We start from the raw sequence: 24,893 nt of genomic DNA on the forward strand, positions 1-24,893 counted from the left end.
CTGCAGAATGCATGCTCCTGGGAGTTTTTCTAAAAATCAATACTGCCATTCTTTATGCCCCTCAAATCTCACAGACCTCATCCCCTCTGCCTGAAATTACACAAATAATGGTTTTCACTTTTTTTCATTTAAGGCTCCCTGACTATTGTTAAAAATTCCTTAGGGAGGTAGCCATTAGGCTTCTTCAGCCATCTCCACCTTAGTGAAAAGGAGTAACGGTCTTTACCTAAAGCTAGGTGTTGAAGGAATAAATATGACTGAGTTTGTGTTCATGGTCTTCCCCTATTCCTGGTTCTAAGGACTCTTTTTCCTCTTGCTGTAGAGATATTGGGTACCAAGAATTAAAAGACACCTGGAGATGTTAAAATGATTTATATTAGAAAGATGTTAGAAGAAATTCATTGGGCCAAAAGGAGCTGGAAAAGAGTCTTGAGTGGGGAAAGAAGAATCAGTGAAAGATGAAGATTTTCATGGAACATGTAGAAGGAAAGAGAGATTTAGGGGGAAACTGTGGAAATTGCTATGAAGAGGGGGACTGGACATGGATTTTCCATGAAGTTCTAATTAGCAAAGATTCCTCCTAAGTCCCTGGGGCCCACGTACTGTATTTATATGCTCATTTTATATTCTTCTATATACAGAATATCCCTCCCTCCAAAACTGTGTTTCAGAATTCATAAATCTGAACTTTGAGTAAGTCTTCAGAAGTAAATGAGTGATGTTAAGAAGAAAAACTGTCCAAGTCCCAAAAGGCAAATGCCTTCCCTGTCATGCCAGGGTCCTTTTTTTAAGTCTTCGTAAGGGTCATCTGAATTCAGAAGGGTGTAAATTTGTTTGACCTACTAAATGTTGTTGTGTTGTTCAGTCACTAAGTCGTGTTCAACTCTGTGCAACCCTGTGGACTATAGCCCACCAGGCTCCTCTGTCCCTAGGGTTCTCCAGGCAAGAATACTGGAATGGGTTGCCATTTCCTTCTCCAGGGGATCTTCCCAGACCAGGGATCAAACGCAGGTCTCCTGCACTGGCAGGTGGATTCTTTACCACTGAGCCACCAGGGGAGCCCAACTTACTAATTATTTATTAGAATGTTTTACCATTTTATAAGTGTAAAATTTAAACTTTAAAGAAAACTGCTAATGCGAATGTTTTTGCCTACTGCCATGGAAAGAACTGTCTCCATTCTACCACTAATTCGTATGTTGATCTTCCCCCAATATGATCATATTTGGAGATGGAACATTTGAGAGGTTACTTTATTTAGGTGAGGTTATGAGGATGGGTCCCTCGTGATGGGATTAGTGGCTTTATAAGAAGAGACACCCTAGAGTTCACTTTTGAGGATATAGGGAGAAGATGGGCATCCTTAAGTCAAGAAGAGAAATCTCACCAGAAACTAGACAAGCTGACATGATGATCTTAGACTTCTAGACTCCAGAACTTTGAGAGAATAAATTTCTGTTGCTTAAGCTACCTAGTCTATGGTATTTTATTATGGGAGCCTGAGCTAAGACACTTATGGAGAATAATTTTTGAGCTGTAGAAACACAAATTATTTCTGAAAGTAGAAAAGAGAACCCCAAAGATAATGGTTTATTGTCCTGTGGTAAATAAATTAGTTTTGTATTAGTAGTCTTATTCTTAAACATTCATTTTTTGGTTTTACTAACTAAATATTCAGTATATTCCCTTATCATCCTTAACTGGCTTCATCATCATTTTGATGATTTAAAAAAAAAAACAAACTTTGACCCACAATCACTATGTATTTTTATAAGAATTGTTATATTAAATTGAAAATGATACTTTTGACAGTGAAGAGAATCTTTAGGAATTATGCCACCTGTTGTGTAATGTATTTCACTTTGGTATCTCTTTGTGAGACTTCAGTAAAAATTTACTTCTTGGAGAAATAATTCTAAAGTTCATATAGAACCACAGAAGACCCCCAAATCAGATCAGATCAGATCAGTTGCTCAGTCGTGTCCAACTCTTTGCGACCCCATGAATCGCAGCATGCCAGGCCTCCCTGTCCAACACCAACTCCCAGAGTTCACTCAGACTCACGTCCATCGAGTCAGTGATGCCATCCAGCCATCTCATCCTCTGTCGTCCCCTTCTCCTCCTGCCTCCAATCCCTCCCAGCATCAGTCTTTTCCAATGAGTCAACCCTTCGCATGAAGTGGCCAAAGTACTGGAGTTTCAGCTTTAGCATCATTCCTTCCAAAGAAATCCCAGGGCTGATCTCCTTCAGAATGGACTGGTTGGATCTCCTTGCAGTCCAACGGACTCTCAAGAGTCTTCTCCAACACCACAGTTCAAAAGCATCAATTCTTCGGCGCTCAGCCTTCTTCACAGTCCAACTCTCACATCCATACATGACCACAGGAAAAACCATAGCCTTGACTAGATGAACCTTTGTTGGCAAAGTAACGTCTCTGCTTTTGAATATGCTATCTAGGTTGGTCATAACTTTCCTTCCAAGGAGTAAGCGTCTCTTAATTTCATGGCTGCAGTCACCATCTGTAGTGATTTGGGAGCCCCAAATAGCCAAAGCAATCCTGAGAAAGAAGAACAAAGCTGAGAGCATAATGCTTTCTGATTTCAAACTATATTACAAAGCTATAGTAACCTAAACAGTATGTTACCAGCATAAAACCAGATACATAGAGCAATGGGGGGGAAAAAAGAGCCCAGAAATAAACTCATGCTTAAATGGTCAACTAATATTTGATGAGAGCCAAGAAATACTCAGAGAAGATAGTCTCTTCAATAAATAGTGCTTAAACATTGGATACTCACATTTAAAAGGATGAAACTAGACCCCTATCTTACACCCTTCACAAAATTAAAGATTAATTCAAAATATATTAAAGATTTAAATATAAAACCTGAAGACTCCTAGAAGAAAATAAGACTCCTAGAAGAAAACAGGAGAGGAAGCTCCTTGATATTGGTCTTGGCAACAATTTTTAAAATTTGCCATCTAATCACACTATGTCAAATCACAAAACTTTTGCACAACCAAAGAAATGATCAACAAAATGAAAAAGTAGAAAATATTTGCAAATCATATATGTGATAAGGGGTTAATATCTAAAATATTAAAAAACTCATACAACTCTACAGTAAAAATACAATTCAATTTTTGAAATGGACAAAGAATCTGACTATATTTTTTCCAAAGAAGATATTCAGATGGCTAAAAGGTACATAAAACAGTGTTAAACATCACTGTCACTGGGGAATGCAAATCAAAACCACAATGAGCTATTACATCACAACTGTTTGGATGGCTATTGTTAGCAAGACAAAAGTAAGTGTTGAGGAGAAAGGGAACCTTTATACATTGGTGGGAACGTAAGTTGGTTGCAGCCATTATGGTAAATAGTATGAAGGTTCCTCAAAATATTAAAAATAGGACTATTATATGATGCAGCAAATCTACTTCTGGGTATATATCTGAAGGAAACTAAATCACTATGTCACAGAGATATCTGCACCCCGCCATGTTTATTGCTGCATTGTTTACAGTAGCCAAGACATGGTAACAACCAAGGTGTCCATCAGTGGATGAATGGATAAGGAAAATGTGATATGTATACAAACACACACACACAGTGAAAGAGAAAGGAAACCTTGCTATTTGTTATAGCATGAATAAATTTTGAGGGCATTATGCTAAGTAAAATTTCAGAAACGTGAAAGAAAGTGAAAGTCACTCAGTCATGTCAGACTCTTTGAGACCCCATGGACTATGCAGTCCGTGGAATTCTCCAGGCTAGAATATTGGAGTGGGTAGCCGTTCCCTTCTCCAGGGCTTTTACCAACCCAGGGATGGAACCCAGGTATCCCTCATTGCAGGCAGATTCTTTACCAGCTAAGCCATAAAATTTCAGGAAGAGAAAGACAAATACTGTATGATCTCATTTATATGTGAGCTCTTAAGAAAAAAGCCTCGGACACAACATATTTGTGGTTACCAGAAGTGGAGAGGGGGGCATAAATTGGATGAAGGTGGTCAAAAGGGACAAACTTCCAGTAATAAATAAATACTGGGGGTGTAATGTGCAACATGCTGATTAGTTCACATCGAATCAGGATCTCCTGCATAGCAGGCAGATTCTTTACCATCTGAGCCACAAGGGAAGCCCTAGTTAACATCAATGTATGGTATATTTGAAAGCTACTAAGAGAGTTGATCCTAAAAGTTCTCATCACAAGGAAAAAAATTTTTTTAACTGTATGAGATGATGGGTATTATCTAATCTTATGGTGGTGATCATTTTACAATATATACGCATGTCAAATCACTGTGCTGTACAACTTAGATAATGCTGTATGTCAATTATATCTCAACAAAACTTTGAAAAAAAAAACTTTTTGGATGTTACACTGTGATTTCTTATGTATGTAACACTATGTTGGCACTGACCATGAGGTAATTTGATTATATATAAAGTCTTCTCCAGATTTTGTTAAATCTGAGTTCAGGTTAATATTTGAAGTCCTTCTCCCTACAGGCCATGAGAAGGAAAAAGCACCAGGTAATATCTGATTGCTAGAAGGAAATTAGTTTCTCCCTTCCTTTTCTTAGGATTATTTGTTCATGCAACCTATTACTCTTTTGTCACCCTTTTACTATAATACTTCTCCCTGTGGATTGTGGTTTCTGATACCACAAAAAAATCTAGGTTTTATGGATCAAGGCTGTTCTTGCTGTCTTTTTCATCAATATTTATCCACTCAGAAAATATTCATTGGCTTACAATATATATTAGATATTCTTCTAAACAGGTATCAATTCTTACCCTGTCCTCATGGAGATTACATTATATTGGGAAACACCTGAAATAAACAAACAAGTAAATACAGTATGTTGGATGATGATTAGGTGCTAGAGGGAAATTTTTTAAAGCCAAGAGGAATGAGAAGTGCCAGCAAAGAGGATGAGGAAGTAAGTTGAGATATTAAGTACAGTGGTCTGTGGGAACGTTACATTAAGCTGTTGGAGTAAAACAATTTTTGGAATTGAGGAACTAGCAAAGCAGAGGAAGAGCATTCTAGGCAGAGGAAACAGGAAGTGTAAAGGCTTTGAGGCTAGAACACGCTTGGTACATTTGAGGACTAGCAAGGAGGCCATTGTGTGACATGAACAAAGGGGAGAGCAGTAAGACATGGGTCAGAGGAGAATGGGGGATGATAAACAGGTGGTGTTATGGAGCCTTGTCCACCATTATAATTTTTAGTTTTTGGTTTCTATGAAATAGAAACTTTGGGGAGTTTTTAAGAGGGAGCTTTGCCATCTAATGTTTGAGAAGAATCACCACTGTATTGAAATTAGACTGGATGAGGGGCAAAAAATGAAAGCAGGGAGACCAATTAAGAAGCTATTGCAATAATTTAAGTTCAAAAACATTGTCACCTTGGACAATAGCAGAAATAGCTGGAGTGATGAGAAGTGGTTAGCTTCTAGATATATACTGAAGTTTGCTAATCAATTAGATGCAGGGTCTGAGAGTGAGAAGACATATAGATGACTCTGTGATTTCTTTCTTGAGTAACTGGAAGGATAGAGTTACTACCCTTCTGAGCTGTGAGAACTACAGCAGGAACCACTAGAAGGTCAAAAAAGTTGCATTATGAACATGTTAAATATGAGACACCTATTATCTATCAAGTGGAGATTCCCCAACAGGCAGTTAGCATATGAGAGTGGAATACAGGTGAGCAGTCCTTGCTGGGAATATAAAGTTGGGAATCATCAAGGCAATGTATTTGTATTTAAAGCCATAAGAAAAGATGAGCTCAGTCAGGAAGTAAGTATAGATAGAGAAGAGGTCCAACTCTGAGCATCTCACTATTTAGCACTCTTCAGCAGTATGTGAGCCGTGAAATTCCAGATGTTCAAGCTGGTTTTAGAAAAGGTAGAGGAACCAGAGATCAAATTGCCAACATCCACTGGATCATCAAAAAGCAAGAAAAAACATTTATTTCTGCTTTATTGACTATGCCAAAGCCTTTGACTGTGTGGATCACAATAAACTGGAAAATTCTGAAAGAAATGGGAATACCAGACCACCTGACCTGCCTCTTGAGAAACCTGTATGCAGGTCAGGAAGCAACAGTTAGAAGTGGACAGGGAACAACAGACTGGTTCCAAATAGGAAAAGGAGTACGTCAAGGTGGTATATTGTCACCCTGCTTATTTAACTTATATGCAGAGTACATCATGAGAAACGCTGGGCTGGAAGAAGCACAAGCTGGAATCAAGATTGCTGGGAGAAATATCAATAACCTCAGATATGCAGATGACACCACCCTTATGGCAGAAAGTGAAGAGGAACTAAAGAGCCTCTTGATGAAAGTGAAAGAGGAGAGTGAAAAAGTTGGCTTAAAACTCAACATTCAGAAAATGAAGATCATGGCATTTGGTCCCATCACTTCGTGGGAAATAGATAGGGAAACAGTGGAAACAGTGTCAGACTTTATTTTTCTGGGCTCCAAAATCACTGCAGATGGTGACTGCAGCCATGAAATTAAAAGAAGCTTACTCCTTGGAAGGAAAGTTATGACCAGCCTAGATAGCATATTGAAAAGCAGAGACATTACTTTGCCAGCAAAGGTCTGTCTAGTCAAGGCTATGGTTTTTCCAGTGGTCATGTATGGATGTGAGAGTTGGACTGTGAAGAAAGCTGAGCACTGAAGAATTGATGCTTTTGAACTGTGGTGTTGGAGAAAACTCTTGAGAGTCCCTTGGACTGCAAGGAGATCCAACCAGTCCATTCTAAAGGAGATCAGTCCTGGGTGTTCTTTGGAAGGACTGATGCTAAAGCTGAAACTCCAGTACTTTGGCCACCTCATGCGAAGAGTTGACTTATTGGAAAAGACTCTGATGCTGGGAGGGATTGGGGGCAGGAGGAAGAGGGGACAACAGAGGATGAGATGGCTGGATGGCATCACCAACTCGATGGACATGAGTTTGAGTGAACTCCGGGAGATGGTGATGGACAGGGAGGCCTGGCATGCTGCGATTCATGGGGTCACAAAGAGTTGGACACGACTGAGCAACTGAACTGAAGATGAAAAAGAGGGAGCAAAGACTGAGGAGGACTGACTCATGACAGAGGAGGGAAATCAAGAACGTGTAAAATCCTGGAAATCAAAAGAAGAAAATGCTTCAAGAAGAAGGGAGTGATCACTTTGGAACTACCTATCCATCCAACAAGATGAACATTGGGAAGTGACCACTGAATTTTGTAGTGGATGGCTAGTGGTTCTGATGAGAGCAGAGCTGTTGAAATAGTGGAGGGGATATCCCAATAGGAGTGGATTTAAGGCAGAATGCAAGGAGAGATTGGAGATGTGAAGATAGACAACTCTTTCCAGGGATCTTACTATAAAAGGGAGGAGAAGAATGAGTCAGTGGCTAGAAGGTGAAGTGGGATCAAGGTGGGGGTTGTTTTTAAGATGGTAGGAAACAGGAGTCATGCAAACATGAGTCTGCAGTATGTGATGAACTGGGTTTAACTAGGATGGCGGTTACCCATTTGAGTACACTGAAGTAAGAGAGGTAAGGAGGATGAGAGTATGAAGGAGTGATAATAATGATGAGCTATGGAATCTGAGCTAGATAAGAAGGAGGGAGGGTTGGAGGGTTAGAGAAAAATTGATAGGATCAACAGCTTGTAGGTATATTGGAGAGCTGCTGGAATTAAATCATTCTTGGATGGGGGGAGATATGCTGAAAGGTCAGTAGAGGATGATCAGGTCAGAAAGGAGAAAGGGTCATTGTTGATAGTAATGACCATCCCAGGAAATATCCGTGGGGGTGGACAGTGGAAGCAGGAGAGACCAAGGCCACTGCAGGGCTGAGATGCTGGGTGGGCAGGACACAGCTCTACAGCCAGTATGTACCTTGCTGCTTTACTGAAGTATTCAGAGCTGTGTCTATTCTGACTCATCCATTAGTGCCTTTGCCCTATGAGTTGTTAAATATTTTGAGGGTGAGTCCTGAGTCCAAGAATTGAAAACCTCACCACTGTGAACGCGATATTTACAAGCATTGGGCTGGGATATTTGGAGAGCACAATAGTGGGCTACAAGTCATCAGGAAGGGAGGATCTGTAATGACTGCCTGCTGAGGGTAGAAGGAGAAGGCTGAACCTCCAAGCTGTCCCTTGCCCGAGCCCCCAAGGATACTCCTAAAGGGTGGGTGCGGCACTACAGGGTGAGAAAAAAAACCAAGGCAAAAGATTTCTCGAGGAAGACAAAAGGCCCTCAAACCGAGTACAATCCAGAACAAATTAAGCCAGCTTCACAATTTTGCCTTGGACCAGCCCAACCAATTGAACCCGGTCTGTAAACGAAGCTGCATCTTGTGGCTCTTAGGATGCCTGATTCATACCTGGCTATAATTCATTTCAGAAGCCCCAGTGTGGCTGTGAGTCAGACAGAAATCATCAGCCAAACTACTTAGCCCAGCAAAAAGGACCTGTTTTCCTCTGCTTTTGTTAATGTTTCCTTGATTGATTCCTTCCTCCTTTTCTCCTCCAGCCTCACTTATCAGTCAGAGCCAGGATAAGTACTATCTAAGAGATTTCAAGGTTCTCCTGGTCCTGCTTTCTTTTACGATAACAACTGGGCCCTGGAACCAAGATCTAGAGCTTGGGTGGGTAAAGAGGGGGGAGAGGGGTTGCTGTGCAGGTGAAAGAGCTTATGGAAGACCAGGCCCCCTGACTCCCCATCCATCTTGAGGCAGATTCCCAAGACATGCGGCCTCTCCACCTCACACAAAGCAGCCTTGCTGGAGACTGTGGCTTTCACCACATGGTGACTCAGCTCTCTGAAGGATGGGGAAAGACTGTCTGGGACCGTCAACCACACAGGCACCAAATAACTCATGTTGGAGGAGACCAGTCATTTCTCCCAAGGCCTTTTATACCACTGACCCATAGCCACTGGCCCAAAGGCAAGTAGTACCTGCCTCCTCCCCATTCTTCAATACCCAAACATCAAGCCTGTGTCATTCTCTATCTTCCACAGCTTTATGCTTCCTTCTGTTCCTCCACAGTCAGTCTCTCTCTCTAAACACTTTACCCATTTCCAGCATGCCCTCTGGAGCCACCATTTCAGACAATGAGTGCTTCAATATTTTCTTCTCTATAGTGTTCTTATCAACTGAAGCCTACCTTCTCCCAAAGGTGTGCGTTTTCTGACTTCCATCTCTGGTGGAGGCTGCCATTTCTCCCACACTCCCCGAGACAGGACGCAGGGGTTGGGGCCAGGATTCACCTGACTCCCTGGTGCTGCACAAACTGCATCAAAGTTTATGCCACTTGAGGTTACCATTTTCTATCTCCTACAATCACTGAAGACCTAGACGTGTGTTGTAGACATCTTCTCACCATGCCAAATCCTGACCTAATCCTGAGACGTTTAAACCTATCCGTGGATGACCATCACCAATACACTAGTGGTTAGTTCCTTGACATTTTCAAGTCTCAAAGCTGAGCTAGTTATGGTCTGAAAATCTTTAGCAACAAAGGATACCAGACCTTCAAGTTCTCTCACTACATCTGCTCTTCAAGAGATGGCCAAGCCTAAGATTCCTTCCTTTCATCCTAATTCAGTGCTAGTTAAGCTTTAACAAGCATCAGAATCACCTGGAAGACTTGTGCAGCCACAGATTGCTGAACTCCAACCCCAGAATTTCTGATTCAATGGGTAGGGGGTAGGGCTCAGGAATTTGCATCTCTAATAAGTACCAGGGAGATGTTGACACTGCCGATGTGTGGACCACACTTTAAGAACCAGCGTCTTAATGTATTGGGACACATTGGGAACCAGTGATTCCCAAATTATCTTCATGTTAGAATTACCTTGAGGGAGCCTCAGAAAGTATGGATGTCTGTGCTTGCATCCCATGCCCCAGGATTGTAGTTTAATTCACCTGAAATGTGGCTTGGGCATTGGAGTTTTAGAGATCCTCAGGTGGGGCTTCCCAGGTGGCACTAGGGGTAAAGAATCTGTCTACCAATGTAGGAGACGTAAGAGGATGTGAGTTCAATCCCTGGGTTGGGAAGATCCTTTGGAGGGGTGCATGGCAACCCACTCCAGTATCTTGCTTGGAGAATCCCATGGACAGAGGTGCCTGGCATGCTACAGTCCATGGGGTCACAAAGAGATGGACACAACTGAAGTGACTTTGCACACAAGCATGCACAGGTGATGCTATGTATAGATAATAGCATCTGGAAATCACTGGTATCAACATCTTCTAGCCTCCCTACCCCTCCTACTCAATCTGGAAGATACAGTTAATCATCCAAACTATACCTCCCATCTTCTGTATCCTTGCGTCAGCGTTCTTCCCCAGGGACCCTCAAACCTGGGTCAGTTCATTTCCCCACTGCTCCTAAATACCAGATATCAAATGTGGCTGGAGAAAACAACATAGCCCCTCATTTTCTGGCTCATCCTAGCTGTCCTCATTAACTGATCTTTTAACTTAACCTTGGTTCTCTCTAGACATGGAGACTAGAGATAATCACTAGTAATCCCCAAACTGATAATCCCCAAACTTCACATCCCAATTTCCCTACGTAAACTCCAGATGACCTCACCTCCAACTTCATCAAGTAAAATTGCTTCCATCAGGCATGCTCTCTTTCCATTGTATACTCCACTCCACCCAAATAACACAGTTACCTGTGGCCACTTGCTTTTTATCCTTTCAGCTTAGATGACGTATTCCCACTCCAGTTCAAGGTCAATGTCTCTATACTCCCACACAAATTGCCACACTTCGCTGGCATTTACCTTGATATCAAGGTGCTCTTTCCATATATCTTCAACCATCCCTTCTCTGCTAGCTCTGGACCCCCTGCTTCAACTCTTACTCTCTCCAGGCTCGGATTGTCCCTCTTTTCTTTTTTCTCTCTCATACTTAACCCTAGGTTCCAATTATCAGCTCTTGCTGTTCACTGATGGCTGATTCAGGGCAAGGAGTAAATTCTTCCAAATGTCTTCAGTAAAGGTTTTTGGATTTGGTATTTAGAATTCTTTATTATTTTTTTTTTTGTTTTTTTTCCACGTGAAAAGGAGACTCTGATTGCACTGTCAATACCACACTTTTCTTTATTTCTAGAAATTGATTTCTTTGCTCAGTATGCTAGACACTAATGAGAAAGCTGTCTCAGAAGCATATAGCATTATATTAATAATGCTCTTGCTTCCAGCATGTATTTAACGTTCGACAAAAGGCAGGCAAATAGCTTCTGTCAGCACAAGGAAAAAACAACAAATCCATCAACCATTAGGGAAACCAATTGTCTAGGGATTGAGGGTCTCCTACACACATGGTGACAACCCCAGCCAAGGCAGGGGGGAAAATGAAGGAAAATGAAAAAATACACACACCGGAAGCACAGTACAGGAAGGAAATTGACAAAGCAACAGAAGAGTGCTGTGTGTTTTGTTTGTTTGACTGTTAAATCAAGCTGGGTTTAGGAAGTGTCCTTGGTACTGTGGCCCAGGTGGCAGACTGGGGCTCCAGAGCTGGGTGATAAACAGTGGTTATCTTTCACTGTGGATTTGAAAAGCCTTAACACTAATTTATAAAGAGTACTATTGTTGCTTCTATTCAAAATAAAAAGCAGGTCAGGAGGAAAAAACAGAGAAATCTTTGGTACTAATTTTCCTCTTAACATATATTTAAAATAAGATTAAACATTATATTTACATAAAATCACATATTTTACATATAATGTTAATTATATTTATATAAAAATTTATTGTAATATAAAAACAGTTGACATCAAAAGCATGATACTTAAAAGAAAAAATATTGCTAAATTAGACCTTATCAAGGATCCTCTGGAGAAGGGAATGGCAACCCACTCTAGTATTCTTGCCTGGATAATCCCATAAACAGAGGAGCCTAGTGGGCTAAAATCTATGGGATCACAAAGGGTCAGACACGACTGAGTGACTAACACTTAAAATTATAAACTTCTGGGACCTCCCTGGTGGTCTAGTATTTAAGACTTTGCCTGTCAATGTAGGGGGTGCAGATTTGATCCCTGGACAGAGAGCTAAGAACTCATGTGCCTCGTGGCGAAAACACCAGAACAACAGAAGCAATATTTTGGCAAACTCAACAATGGTCCACATCAAAAAAAAATTTAAAAAAACTTTTGTGCTGCAAAGACACCATTTAGAAAATGAAAAAATAAGCCAAAGACTGGGAGAAAATATTTACAAATCATATACCTGTAAAGAACTTGTATCCAGGAAAAGTAAAGAACTCTTAAAATTCAATGACAATAAATAAATAAATCCAGTTTCTTCAATGGGCAAAAGACTTGAATAGACATTTTGTCAAAGAAGATGTATGAATGGAAATCAGAATATGAAAATATGCTCAATATCATTGTTCACAAGGGTAACACAAATTTAAACCACAATGAGATACAATTACACACCCATTAGAATGACTAGAATCAAAAAGATGATACCATATGTTGGTATGGATATGGAAAAATGGAAACTTTCACGCGTTGGTGGTTGGAATGTAAAATGATATGGCCACTTTGGAAAGCAATTTGGCAGTTCCTTAAAAAGTTAAACATAAACTTGCCATATGATCTAGCAATCTACTCCTAGGAATCTTCACAAGAGAAATGAAAGCATATGTCCACAAAAAGATACAGATATCAATGTTCAGAGGAGCATTATTCATAATCGCCCAAACTGGAAAATTAAAATGTCCATCAACTGGTAACTATGGTAAATATTTATGAACAAGCTATGGTAAATCCACACAATGGAATAATATTCAACAATAAAAAGAACTACTGATTCATGCTACAACATGGATGAACCTCAAATACATGGTCCTAAGTGTCAGAGGGCAGACACAGAAGACTATATTGTATGTCTGCTTTCATTTGTATGAAGTGTTTAGAAAAGGCAAATTTGTAGAAGGAGAAACAGATCAGTGGTTGCCTAGGGCTAGAGTTGGGAGTTGTGATGCCAGTAAATGGGCATGAGGAAAATTTTTGAGGTGATAGCAGTGCTCTAAAATTAGATTATTTTAATTATACCCTGATAAAGCTACCTTTCAAAACACTTAACAATTCATAATTCTTTAAAATACCAGTAAACCAAATTTTTATTTTTAATTCTTAGAAATAAAACATGAGTAGAGACTTTCAGAGATGGCATAAGAAATAATCACCCCTTGCCCCAAACCCTGATTGTCATGGACTACACACAGAGAAAAGGCTTCCAGGAGCTGTGTTTGGCCAACCTGATATGAGGAACTGGTGTCTACACCCAGATTGGAAAGTGTGCATTCCTCTGTTCCACTTACAAAGGACAGGAGACCCAGTGGCCCAGACAATCCACAAATTGGATCATCATTCTTGAATAATAAGGTAGCTAACTCATTTTTTTGCCAGACACCAGTTATTTTTACCATCATCATATATTAATTATTGTTAAAGCCTGTCTTATTCATCCTTAAAGGCCATCAAACAACATGGACTATTAATAGATGTACCACTGGGTATTGGGTTGGCTGAGAAGTTCAAGTTCTTCCATAAGATGTTATGGAAAAACTCTTACCGATCTTCTCAGCCAACCCAGTATTTTCTTGTCTGGGGTTGCACTGAAAGGTGTAAGTGAAGCCCAGGACTTCTACATCCCCTGGGCATCCTTCGTGCACGAGGCACTTAGGCTGGAGAGCCACACCACCAAGATGAGGCAGCCTCCACACTCAAAGAATTTGGAACCTGGCTGGGAAAGAGAGCTCAGAGATAGCTAATAAATAGTAAATGATAAAAGGCATTGTAAAATCAGGTTGAAAACCTCAAAATGTAAGACAAGGGAGTTGCATCCCTTCCTTGTTCCAACTTGAACATTTGACCACTTTTTTTTTTTTTTTCTGACCACTTTTTTAGAGAAAAATCTGGGTAGCTGGTATATAGGCTGTGGTTGAGTAGCTTAAGGATTTGCTATGGTTCTGTGACAACTACTTATTTAGTGATGGTTTCGGGTCTGTTTTATAAGTTGTATGAATGACAAAATTACTGCATTTCCAAGTCAAGATCTCATCAGTAAAGCTGAGCCAAATGTGTGTGTGTGTGTGTATGTGCGCAGCTGCAAAATTTTCTTTCTTTTTTTTGCTGATACACTCAGTTCTGCAAAATGACAATGCTGATATTATGAGAAGTAAAGTCTTTCTGTTATGATGGCTAAAAAGGGCACAAGGCAAATTTTCCAGTACTGTGCATGGGCACATTAGCTTAGTTAATGCTACTAAATCAAGCAGAGGCCCTTGGTGCTCAGTGCTGTGCTTGAGTTTCTAAATAAAACCCAAATCTACAAAGTGAAGGCAGGCCACCATCGTGCATACTGACCTTCTTGATCCACACTGTGGTGGAGGGCATGGCCTCATGAGTGATTCCTTTCCTATTGGACAGTCACCATGACTTTTGAATAAATATATGAATTGAACACGTTAATGATGGTAGCCTAGGTTTTTGTGGACCAATTTGTATTCAGCTTATATGGGTTCCTATGGTCTTTAAAATAATTAGCAACTTGTGGAGATATGAGTCATTGTTTAACACAAGGTCAGGATTGAATATGAAGTGAAATGAGGTTTGAATATGAAGTGATGCAAATTTAAAATAATATCTTCACCATCTGTTCTCTCTTCTTTGTATCATATTGTATTTATAGACCTAATGACTCAGATGGTAAAGAATCTGCCTGCAAAGCAGGAGATCTGGGTTCAATCCCTGGGTTGGGAAGATCCCCTGGAGAACGAAATGGCAACCCACTCCAGTATTTTTGCCTGGAGAATTCCATGGACAGAGAAGTCTGGTAGGCTACAGCCCAAAGGGTCGCAAAGAGACGGACATAACTGAGCAACTAACTCACAAAAATGAAAGTGGCAGCATCGTATCTAGGCATTACTAAGCCAATCCTTTGTCCATGTGAATGGTTTCTGGGGTTAAAGGGTCCATAACCATATTCCTGCTTTTTCTCTTTGCTCATGAACCAGCCTAAAAGATACTCCCCCAAAAGGAGTTGTCTGCATTTCCAAGGCCTAGCTCATATTTGGCCCCACCCTACCCCCACCTCCTGGAATGTCATACACTTAACTCATGTTCCAAATTACATTATGAGATGTATTTCATTAGAACCATCATCAGGAGTTCCTTTTAGCAATCTTGTTTTGAAATGCAATACAATGTAAAATATTGTAATCTTATTAAAAATGATGCTTACCTGACTGTTTAACTTTGAGGAGAAAAAGACTAAGTTAGACCTTTATTTTATGTGACATGCCAAAACAAATTCAAGTGGATAAAAGCATTAGACATACCAGTCCATCAAAACATAAAAATAGTAGAAGGAAAGATGACTAAATATGTGTCTGAATTATGAATAGAAAAGTCCTTTCTAAAGTTGTAATCAATAGAAGAAATCATAGAGGAAAATACTGAACTGACTACATAAACAGCAAAATCCATATATAAGTAAAATTATTAAGTTAAAGAGTAAACAATAATGTATTATATATCTTCTTATATATAATGGAATATTATTCAGCCATAAAAAAGAAAAATCCTACCATTTGCAGCAGCATAGATGGATCTTGAGGGCATTATACTCAGTGAAATAAGTCAGACAGAAAAAGACAAAGGTTGTATAATCTCATCTATATGTAGAATCTGAACAAGTTATACTCATAGAAACAGAGTGAAATTGTGGTAGCAAGGGGCTGAGGAGAAGGGGAAGTGGTGAGATTTTGTTTGAAGGGCACAAACTTATGATTTGAAGATGAATAAGTTCTAGAGATCTAATATAAAGCAGGGTGACTTTAGTTAACAATACTGTACTTTATACTTGGAGTTGCTAAGAGCATTTTAAATATTCTCACCACACACATGAAAAGATAATTGTAAGGTAACAGAGGTATTACCTATTATCATGGTAGTCATTTCACAATACATATGAATATCAAATCATCAAGCTGTATACCTTAAATTTATACAATGTTATATGTCAGTTATATCTCAATAAAGCTGGAAAATATATTTAACCATATGAAAAATAAGTATTTGTAGTAGAAAAGCAGGATTCAAAATTACAAGTGCAGTATTTTTATGCTTGCTGCTGCTGCTGCTGCTAAGTCGCTTCAGTCGTGTCTGACTCTGTGCGACCCCAGAGACAGCAGCCCACCAGGCCCCGCCGTCCCTGGGATTCTCCAGGCAAGAACACTGGAGTGGGTTGCCATTTCCTCCTCCAATGCATGAAAGTGAAAAGTGAAAGTGAAGTCGCTCAGTCATATCTGACTCTTTGGGACCCCATGGACTGCAGCCTACCAGGCTCCTCCATCCATGGAATTTTCCAGGCAAGAGTACTGGAGTGGGGTGCCATTGGTAAAAATAAATCTTATCCATAGAACTAAAGATAAGAAAACATACCCAAATGTGACTATAGTTCATGTTTGGGTGCTGGGACTGTCGGTGGCTTTTTTCTCTTCTTTCCTATGTGATGTGTGTGTGCTCAGTTGCGTCTGACTCTTTGGGACTCCATGGACTGTAGTTCTGCCAGGCCCCTCTGTCCGTGGAATTTTCCAGACTAGAATATTGGAGTGGGTTGCCATTTCCTACTCCAGGGGATCTTCCTGACCCAGGGATTGAACCCACATCTCTTGAATCTCCTGCACTGGCAGCAGATTCTTTACCACTGAGCTACCTAGGAAGGCCTTTCTATGTGGACCAAAATGTAATAATGATCTTTTATAGTATAAAATTGTTGTCAGCCTTTTGTTGAATAATTCATGCAACAAACTACTGTGTGCCAGGCCCTAAGAGGCTGGTTGGTGGAGATTTCAAAATTGTCATAAGACTCATCCTGGAGGAGATCCTAGTACAGGATAGGATAGTACAGGTGAGGAAGAAGGAAACCCATGATTAAAATATTTAATCACACCCACCCCCCCCCCCACACACACATATATATAACCACAGGACTTCCCTGGTAGCTCAGTGATGAAGAATCCACCTGCCAATGCAGAAGACATGGGTTTCATGTCCTGGTCCAGGAAGATACCACATGCTGCAGAGCAACTGGGACCATGCCCCACAACTATTGGGCCTGTGCTCTAGAGCCCCGGGAGCCACAACTACTGAGCCCATGTGATGCAATTACTGAAACCCCTGTGCCCGAGAGCCCGTGCTCAGCAACAAAAGTCACTGCAATGAGAAGCCTGCCCACTGAAACTAGAGAGTAGCCCTTGCTCTCCACAACTAGAGAAAGCCTGTTCAGCAATGAAGACCCAGCACAGCCCAAAATAAATACATAAAACTATTAAAATAAAAATTAAAAAAATCTAATCACAAGTTCCTCACAAGAAGAGGCTGGGGCCTATTGGTGCTATTAGGTCCCAGAGGCAAGGTAACTCACTCAGGCAGGCTCTGAGGGGAGGAGGCAGCAAGGGGTCTGTCACATGCATGCATGTTAGGTCTCTTCAGTCATGTCTGACTCTTTGCGACCCTATGGACTGTAGCCCCACCATGCTACCCTGTCCATGGAATTCTCCAGGCAAGAATACTGGAGTGGGTTGCCATGCCCTCCTCCAGGGGATCTTCCTACCCGGGGATCAAACTCATGTCTGCCTGCGTCTCCTGTATTGCAGGAGGATTCTTTACCAGGTGAGCCATCTGGGAAGCTCCTGTCACATGAGGGCCACCAAATAATGACACATGGTGATGGAAGGCTTGAAGGAGGGGTTAAGTATCCCACAGAGTCCGATGGCAGCATCTTCATAAGGGTGACTGTTGCATGAGATGTATACCCAGAGGCTCCTAGGATGACTGGCAGGCTTCTGGCTTACCAGTGCTGGTGTCCTTTAGAAAGAGAGGGATCTCAGTTGGAGCTTGTCCCCAGTCTTGGCCCTGTTGAGTTCAGTGTATCTGTGGGCTGGGCTAGTGGAGATCTATGTGGAGTTTGGGAAAGAGAGCTGTGCTGGAGATAGAAGCAGAGGTTTTAATTGTAAGTTTGGATGAAGGACCCAGGCAGGATATGGAGAGTGAGAAATAAAGCAGAGTCCGGGACAGTGCTCAGAGGGAAACGAACATCTAATGAGGCACTTGTTAAGAACTGCTCAAGGAACGCAACCCAGGAGACAATGAGGTCTACAAGCCAAGGGGGAGGGAGCTGCAGTCATGCTGAGTGAAAAGGGCCAGAGAATGAGAGCTGAAGGGCCACTTCAGGAACCAGAACTCCTTATCCAAACTGTGTATGAAGGGGAAGCAAGGCAGGAAGAGAAGCTGGAGAGACGGGGAAGAAGATGAAATCTGGGGAGAGCAAAGGGGCAGTGTGATGTGAAGGCACTGGGGGATTCTGGAGTGTGTTCCTAAAGGCAAGAGGAAGCGCCTGCACCAGAGGTTAGGGTAGCAGCCTCGAGGCAAGCAAGACATACCTCCCCAGGCTGCCCGGATTTAAGATGTTACGGGAGACAGGCAACATTCAAGCGACTGCCTGAAGAATAACTACCCTTCCCTTAACCTTCTTCCAAACTTACCTCATGGTTACAGAATGTAATATGTCACCTGGATGGCTGCCAACAAGAGATGCCTGACCCTCTGAAACTTGAGCCACGAGCTCACCTAAGCTCAGATAGTGTCATCACCAAACAGGTCCTAGTCCCCTGTTACATTCAGTCACACCTCAACTGTTCTGCTGCCAGACCCATGAAATGTCATCTCTTCCCAGCCACCCTGGACCCCTGCCAGTTCAATACTGTCATCCTAGAGCCTCCAACTCATTTATTTATCTATCTTCCCAACAGAAAAAGCAGTGTCCCTTTAAAGCATAAGTAGACAAAGATCTGCTCACTTCGAGTGTGCAGACCATGATTTCTGGGCAAGGCCAGTAACAGCAGGACTGCCACACTGGGGGGCGGGGCATGGGGGGGTGTGGGTGTAGGTGGGGGATGGTGGGCGGTGTTGGGGACCAGAGGCGGGGGTGGGGCAGCAGCCCTGATGTGCATTCTGGTGCTCCTTGATAGCTGTTTGCATCCTTCTCTTGACACTCACACTGTGTGTCTTGTTCCCCTGTGTGAATTGTAGTCCCTTGTAGGACAGTGGGGTTAAATCTACTTCTCTGTCAATCTCAGCACACGGTACTTTGTGCAGCCCGTCCCCTTTCCCCTTCTCCCTGCTCTGAATCCCAAGATGATGTATGGAACTTGAGAGGCCATCTTGAAGTCAAGAAGTGACAAACATGGGGGAGGGGAAGGTCAACAGCATCACCCAGTCTCTATCTATGATCTCACCAAGCTGCTGAATCAATGACAGCAGCCAGCTAACATGATCCTTTGCTTTATGAGAGAAAATTATTTTTTTTGCCTAAGTCCCTTGTAAGTTAGGTTTTCTGTTTCCAGCAAATAAATGTAATTTACCCAGCACCCATTCCCCCACCTTCTTACTCAGAGACTCCCAGCTTTGTTGAGCTCTCCATCCCTCCCCTATACAGCTAGGTGCCCCAGGTAATGCCGATTCCATCTCCAGTTCCAGGGGTGGTGTCCACGGGCCAAGTGCAACCCCATCTCCTCTGCTAGTGTTGAGTTAAGGAACCAATGAGACATGGAGGCTGAAATCTGTTCAGGCTTCTGGGGAAACATTCTGATGGTATAGTAGCAAGAAGACCTGTCTCTCTTCCTCCTTCTTGTGAATACTGCTGTCTAGGTTTCATAACCGAACTGTTGTAATCGTCTTGCCACTCCCCTGAGGACGATGCCAACGCAGAAGGTGGTGGGTGAAAAGACAAAAACGGCCTGGATCCTTATACATGTTGTTGCCCCACTGAATCAACCAGCCTCGAAGGCTGCCTGCCGCTTGCACTTCCTGAGCTGCAGCAACGTCATTCTTTATTCTTCAAGGGAGTTTGAATTGGGGCTTTTGTCACTTACTCCTGGAAGTATCTTTACAGATAATGAGGGTATTTTAAAAGTTTTGCTTGTGACTATCTAACTTGAGCTTTTTATAAGAAAAGGTAGATAAAGCCTCAGCCTATGTGTTTATTAATAGCATTTTCCAATGTTGAGTATGACACTATTTCCTCCCTCTTGAAAGTTTAGCTACAGAGAATGGTTTAGATCAAAATGTATCCTGAAGTGAATGTTAATTTTATCGTGGTCAACTTGACCCAGCCAGAAGAATGCTCAGATTTATTAAACTTGTGTCTCTACGGAAGGTAGAGAAATTGAGCCAATAATAATAGATTATCTTCTCACTGATGGGGCTTTAGGGGTCAGTGAGCAAGTGAGAAATAACATGCTCACTTCTGCAGAGACTTGAGGAAGAGAGATCAATGATCTCTTCCTCATAGGAGTTGGGGCTGCTGCAGCTGGAATTCCCTGATCCCCAATCCTCTCCCAGTTCCTCTGGGACCGTAAAGATGGGGCCCCTGCAAATTATCTGTGGTTGGTACAATTAATACTAATCAATTAGTGCTGATAGTTAATACTAGGTCTCAGAGTCATTTCATCCCTAGGAGAGGAATGCTTTGAAACTTGCTGGGTTCATGCACCTGGTGCAGTGCCTGACACACAAAAGGCACTCAAAACCTGGTGTTTAATGGGTGAACAAGGGATGCCAGGCAAGTAGTACCATTTCTATACCCTCCTCTCCTCCACCATTAATCCAATAAATTGTCTCTTTGTTTAAATATGTACATTGCTACATATAGCTGAACTATGCACGTGGTTTAGGGTGACTTGGAGTAGCCTGTCTGGACTCACTGAATTATTTCAGAAAGATTCGCAGTATAATGTCTTAATCTTCTGAACCAAAAGCTGAGGATATTTTTAGAAGCTATGGGCTAGAGGAAGACCCTTCACAAAATATTGCAACCCAGAATTTAAATATGCATTGCTGGCTCTGGTTTCTAATTCTGTCATGCTCTTCTGGGAAGACCTCTGTGTAAGGCTCTCAGTTTTGCCCCAGAAGGAACTGGAAATGTTTGAGGTACATAGCCAAGTCTCTCCCACTTGTGGTGAGATAATCTGGAGTGTGTGTTCCCAGATAAAGATATCAAATGCCCACCTTGCTTTGAGGCTCTCTGCAAGATGTATCTCCTTAAATGGCTAAAATCTTTCAATTATTCTAATTTCACACTTGCTTAATAAGCAGTATTTCCAGACATATATTTCCCACTTTCAACTCTGAACATAGTCACGGGGGCTTGATTATTTTCTCCTTTTTTCAGACATGTGCCCTTCTGTGGATGCCCAGGATCTGTCACAGTGAAGCACAATACTCAATACATGTTTGCGAAATTAATGAACAAACTGCACAGATAACTAGAGTAGGAGGACACAGGAGTTCACCTCATATGTAAGACAACACATCTGACAGAGATTATAACTTACAAATTTGATAAGAAACAGTGCAAAGGAAGGGAGGCTCTGAAAGCAGGAAGTAGAAGGGTGTTCAGTCTTAAATATATCATCATAAATATAAATGCTACTATTTTCTGTTTATCCTATACACATAGGAGTTGCTGGCATGGTATTAGATGCTACATATATGACATTGCATTTCATTCTTATAATGACCTTGTATAGTAGACACTATTGTTGTGATTCTAAAGATGAGATACTCAGGACCCAGACTAATCTTCCTGTAGTTACACAGCTATAAGTAGTCTACCATATGCTTGACCACTTTATAACCTGGTCAGGGTGACCAGGGTCACCTTTTAGGGTAATTCTAAGAACCTCATCAGATCTGAAAGAGGAAAGAAGAGTAGAGGGAACATGGAATGAGATAAACACTGAAAATATTTCAAAGCTGCTAAAGTCTCTTTGACATGCTCAGTCACTTCAGTCGTGTCTGACTCTGTGACGCCATGGACTGTATGTAGCCTGACAGGCTCCTCTGTCCATAGGATTTTCCTAATAAGAATACTAAAGTGGGTTGCCACACCCTCCTGCAGGGGATTGTCCCGACCCAGGGATTGAACCTGTGTCTCCTGCGTTGCAGTCAGATTCTTTACCACTGAGCCACTGGAGAAGCTTTGGGTACTATTAAAATTCAGGCAGGCATGGGCTTGGCTAATATTTTGTCTGCTTTCCAATGAGATGTTTTCAACTCCCTATTAAAAATGCCTCCAGTGCTTTGATCTAAGCCAACAGAAATGATAGATTTATGTATGACGAAGAAGGATGCGCGGTGAATGATTGCTCTGTATCGCAGTGTTGTCACAACGAGACGAGCTGGGACCTGGCGCTCTGCTGCCGCGCTTGCACCTGGACACACTTCTCCTTGAGCAGCAAAATGGGACTGAACTAAATGGGGCTAAAAATAACTGCGTGCATGTTCAGTTAGGGCAAATTCTGAACAAAAGATTGAAAGAGACCAAAAAACCCAGCTGCCACTTTTGAAGAGTTTGGAGCCAAAAAAAAAAAAAAAAAAAAAGGCAAGGTACTGCACATGCTCCTGAACTCAACATCCCCTACGAGGAGGGAAAAACACCTAAGACACGTCTCCGAACTGACTCCTGGAAGCACCCCTACCCTCACCCAATATAAGGAGCAAGCTTGTCACCTCCTCCCCCCTACACTTAGGGAGCAAGCAAGCAAGGGTATCTGTTACTTGGGACCCCAATAAAGCCTTGTGTGAATCTCCTGTCTGGCCTCTAGTTGACCTCTATTGGTTAGGGAAGGCCAAGAACCCTGGTTGGTATCAGTGAGAGCAAGTTTGCTTAATCTTCACACAGAAATCCCCATCCAGCTCAACAGCTTCACTCAATAGAACTTGGTGTTCTGAACTCTGTACGAGGGTTGCCTCTTGCTTCCAGAATGCCCCTCAATCCAGCCACCATCAGCCTAAATCCTGCTCTTCCTTTAATGCTAGCTCAAATCCTATCCTCCATTCTAGTTTGCAGTGATAATTCTAACACTTAACATTTACTGAGCCAGATACTATGCCAGACACTTTTAATTATTATTTAGTTGCCATAATAATGCTATGTAGGAGAAACTACTATTAATCTACAGACTTAGAAAACTAAGCCTCAGAGCAATTAAATAACATTCCCAACATCATACTGCAAGGAATAAGTAGAAGAGTCATCTCTTTTTGTCAGTTAACCATATTTAAAAAAAATTGATTTCAGTTTGGTGTTGAATGGATTCTCTTGTGCTTTATTTATTAGGTGGTTGTCTTTAAGACACTGAAGTACCTAGAGTCAAGGAAATGTATCCACTCGCAGTAACTAATAGAGTAAATCTCACATGAATACATTGCCTTTTAGAATTTTTTTTGCTAAAAAGATGTCTTCTTTGCATGGCATTATTATTTCTTTCAATACTCGGCTAATGCCCTAATTCCTCAATGAGGCTTTACAATGCAGGTTAATAGCTGTGGAGTGGTTTTAATTTTACCACAATAGATAGCTGTGATGATCTGGGAAAGATTCAAAAACTTTAAGGCATAGTTTCTATAATAAAAACCACTGAAATCCTGATTTTAAAGAATATCTAATGGCATGGATATAGTTGATAAAAAAGCATAGAACGATACAGAATACACAATATTAAGTGAAAATTTAAATTATGCACTTATAGATACATATTTTTTAAGCCGTGGAAATAAGTACACAATAAATGTTAAGAGTGGTTAGCTCTAAGTGGTAGAGTAATATGTGGTTTTCATTTTCTTTTCTATACTTTATTTTCTAATTTTTCTGAAATGAGCATGTATTGCTTTTAATATCAGAAAACAACAAAAATTCACTCTCCAATAAAAAGTACTAAGGCTCTTTGGGGGAAATGGCTGAGTCCATGTCTAAGGCAGGAAAAGAACAAGGTGAGCTTTGACATACTGCTGTTTCAGAAAGTATGGGAACACTCCAAGACAAATGGGATTGTGTCAAAAGGTTCCAGGAACTGGCCCAAAGGGCTCCCACTGACTAAATTTAGAACAATGAGAGCATCAGAAATAATAATGACTATAATTAATAAGTTAATAAAAAAAAGGAAAGAATATATGCTGGATAAGAAATATTGACATAATGATAGTTAGAAAACATTGTTTTGTAACTTCTAAGTAATATTTGATTACGGCAAGAAAGATCAATGGATGCTAAAGCTATCAGGTGAAAGGTAGTTGAGAGACTAGATAATATCATTGTACAGACAGAGTATTTATTTGCCAAGAAAGAGGATGTTCCTTTAGCAAGGGAGACATTTAGCAGATCTTACCATAGCCAAGGACTCCAAGTGACTCCTATGCTCATTAAATCTTGAGAAGTGCAGTCTTAAACCATAAGATAGATAAGTGTGCAAAGGTAAGTTTCTAATAATTTTCCTTTTCAGAGTGTGGCGCTTCTCAAACCCTCCTGGACACAGAAATCACCTGGAGAGCTTTAAACACCACTGGTGCCTGAGTCCCACTCCCAGAAATTCTGATGTGATGGTGTTGGAGTGCTATCTGGACACTGAAATTTTTTAAAGATCCCCAGGTGAGTATAGGGCTTCCCAGGTGGCGCTAGTGGTAAAGAATCCACCTGCCAATGAAGGAGATGCAAGAAACATAGGTTCCACCCCTGGGTAGGGAAGAGCTCCTGGAAAAGGAAATGGCAACCCACTCCAGTATTCTAGCCTGAAAAATCCCATGGACAGAGGAGCCTGGTGGGCTACAGTCCATGAGGTCACAAAGACTTGGACATGACTGAGCACACATACTTAGGTAAGTATACTGTGCATACAAGGTAGAGAAGCACAGCCCCAGAGAAATGCTAAGTTACTTTGCCACACATTAGAGTCACTCAAGGAGATTTAAAATATTCTGATGCTCTGAAAAGAC

The 24,893-nt window shown here is 41.3% G+C and overlaps 1 long non-coding RNA gene across 1 annotated transcript; it reads right to left on the reverse strand.

The window, feature by feature from the left end:
- Positions 1-2,508: 2,508 nt before the first annotated feature.
- On the reverse strand, positions 2,509-9,741 carry LOC123328292. The gene is made up of 2 exons (XR_006543138.2): positions 9,189-9,741; positions 2,509-2,558 (listed from the first exon to the last, which is right to left on the reverse strand). It is a non-coding gene; the product is annotated as an uncharacterized LOC123328292 (long non-coding RNA).
- Between the last annotated feature and the right edge of the window lie 15,152 nt (positions 9,742-24,893).

Source organism: Bubalus bubalis, chromosome 11 (assembly GCF_019923935.1).
Source record: "Bubalus bubalis isolate 160015118507 breed Murrah chromosome 11, NDDB_SH_1, whole genome shotgun sequence".
NCBI lineage: Eukaryota > Metazoa > Chordata > Mammalia > Artiodactyla > Bovidae > Bubalus > Bubalus bubalis.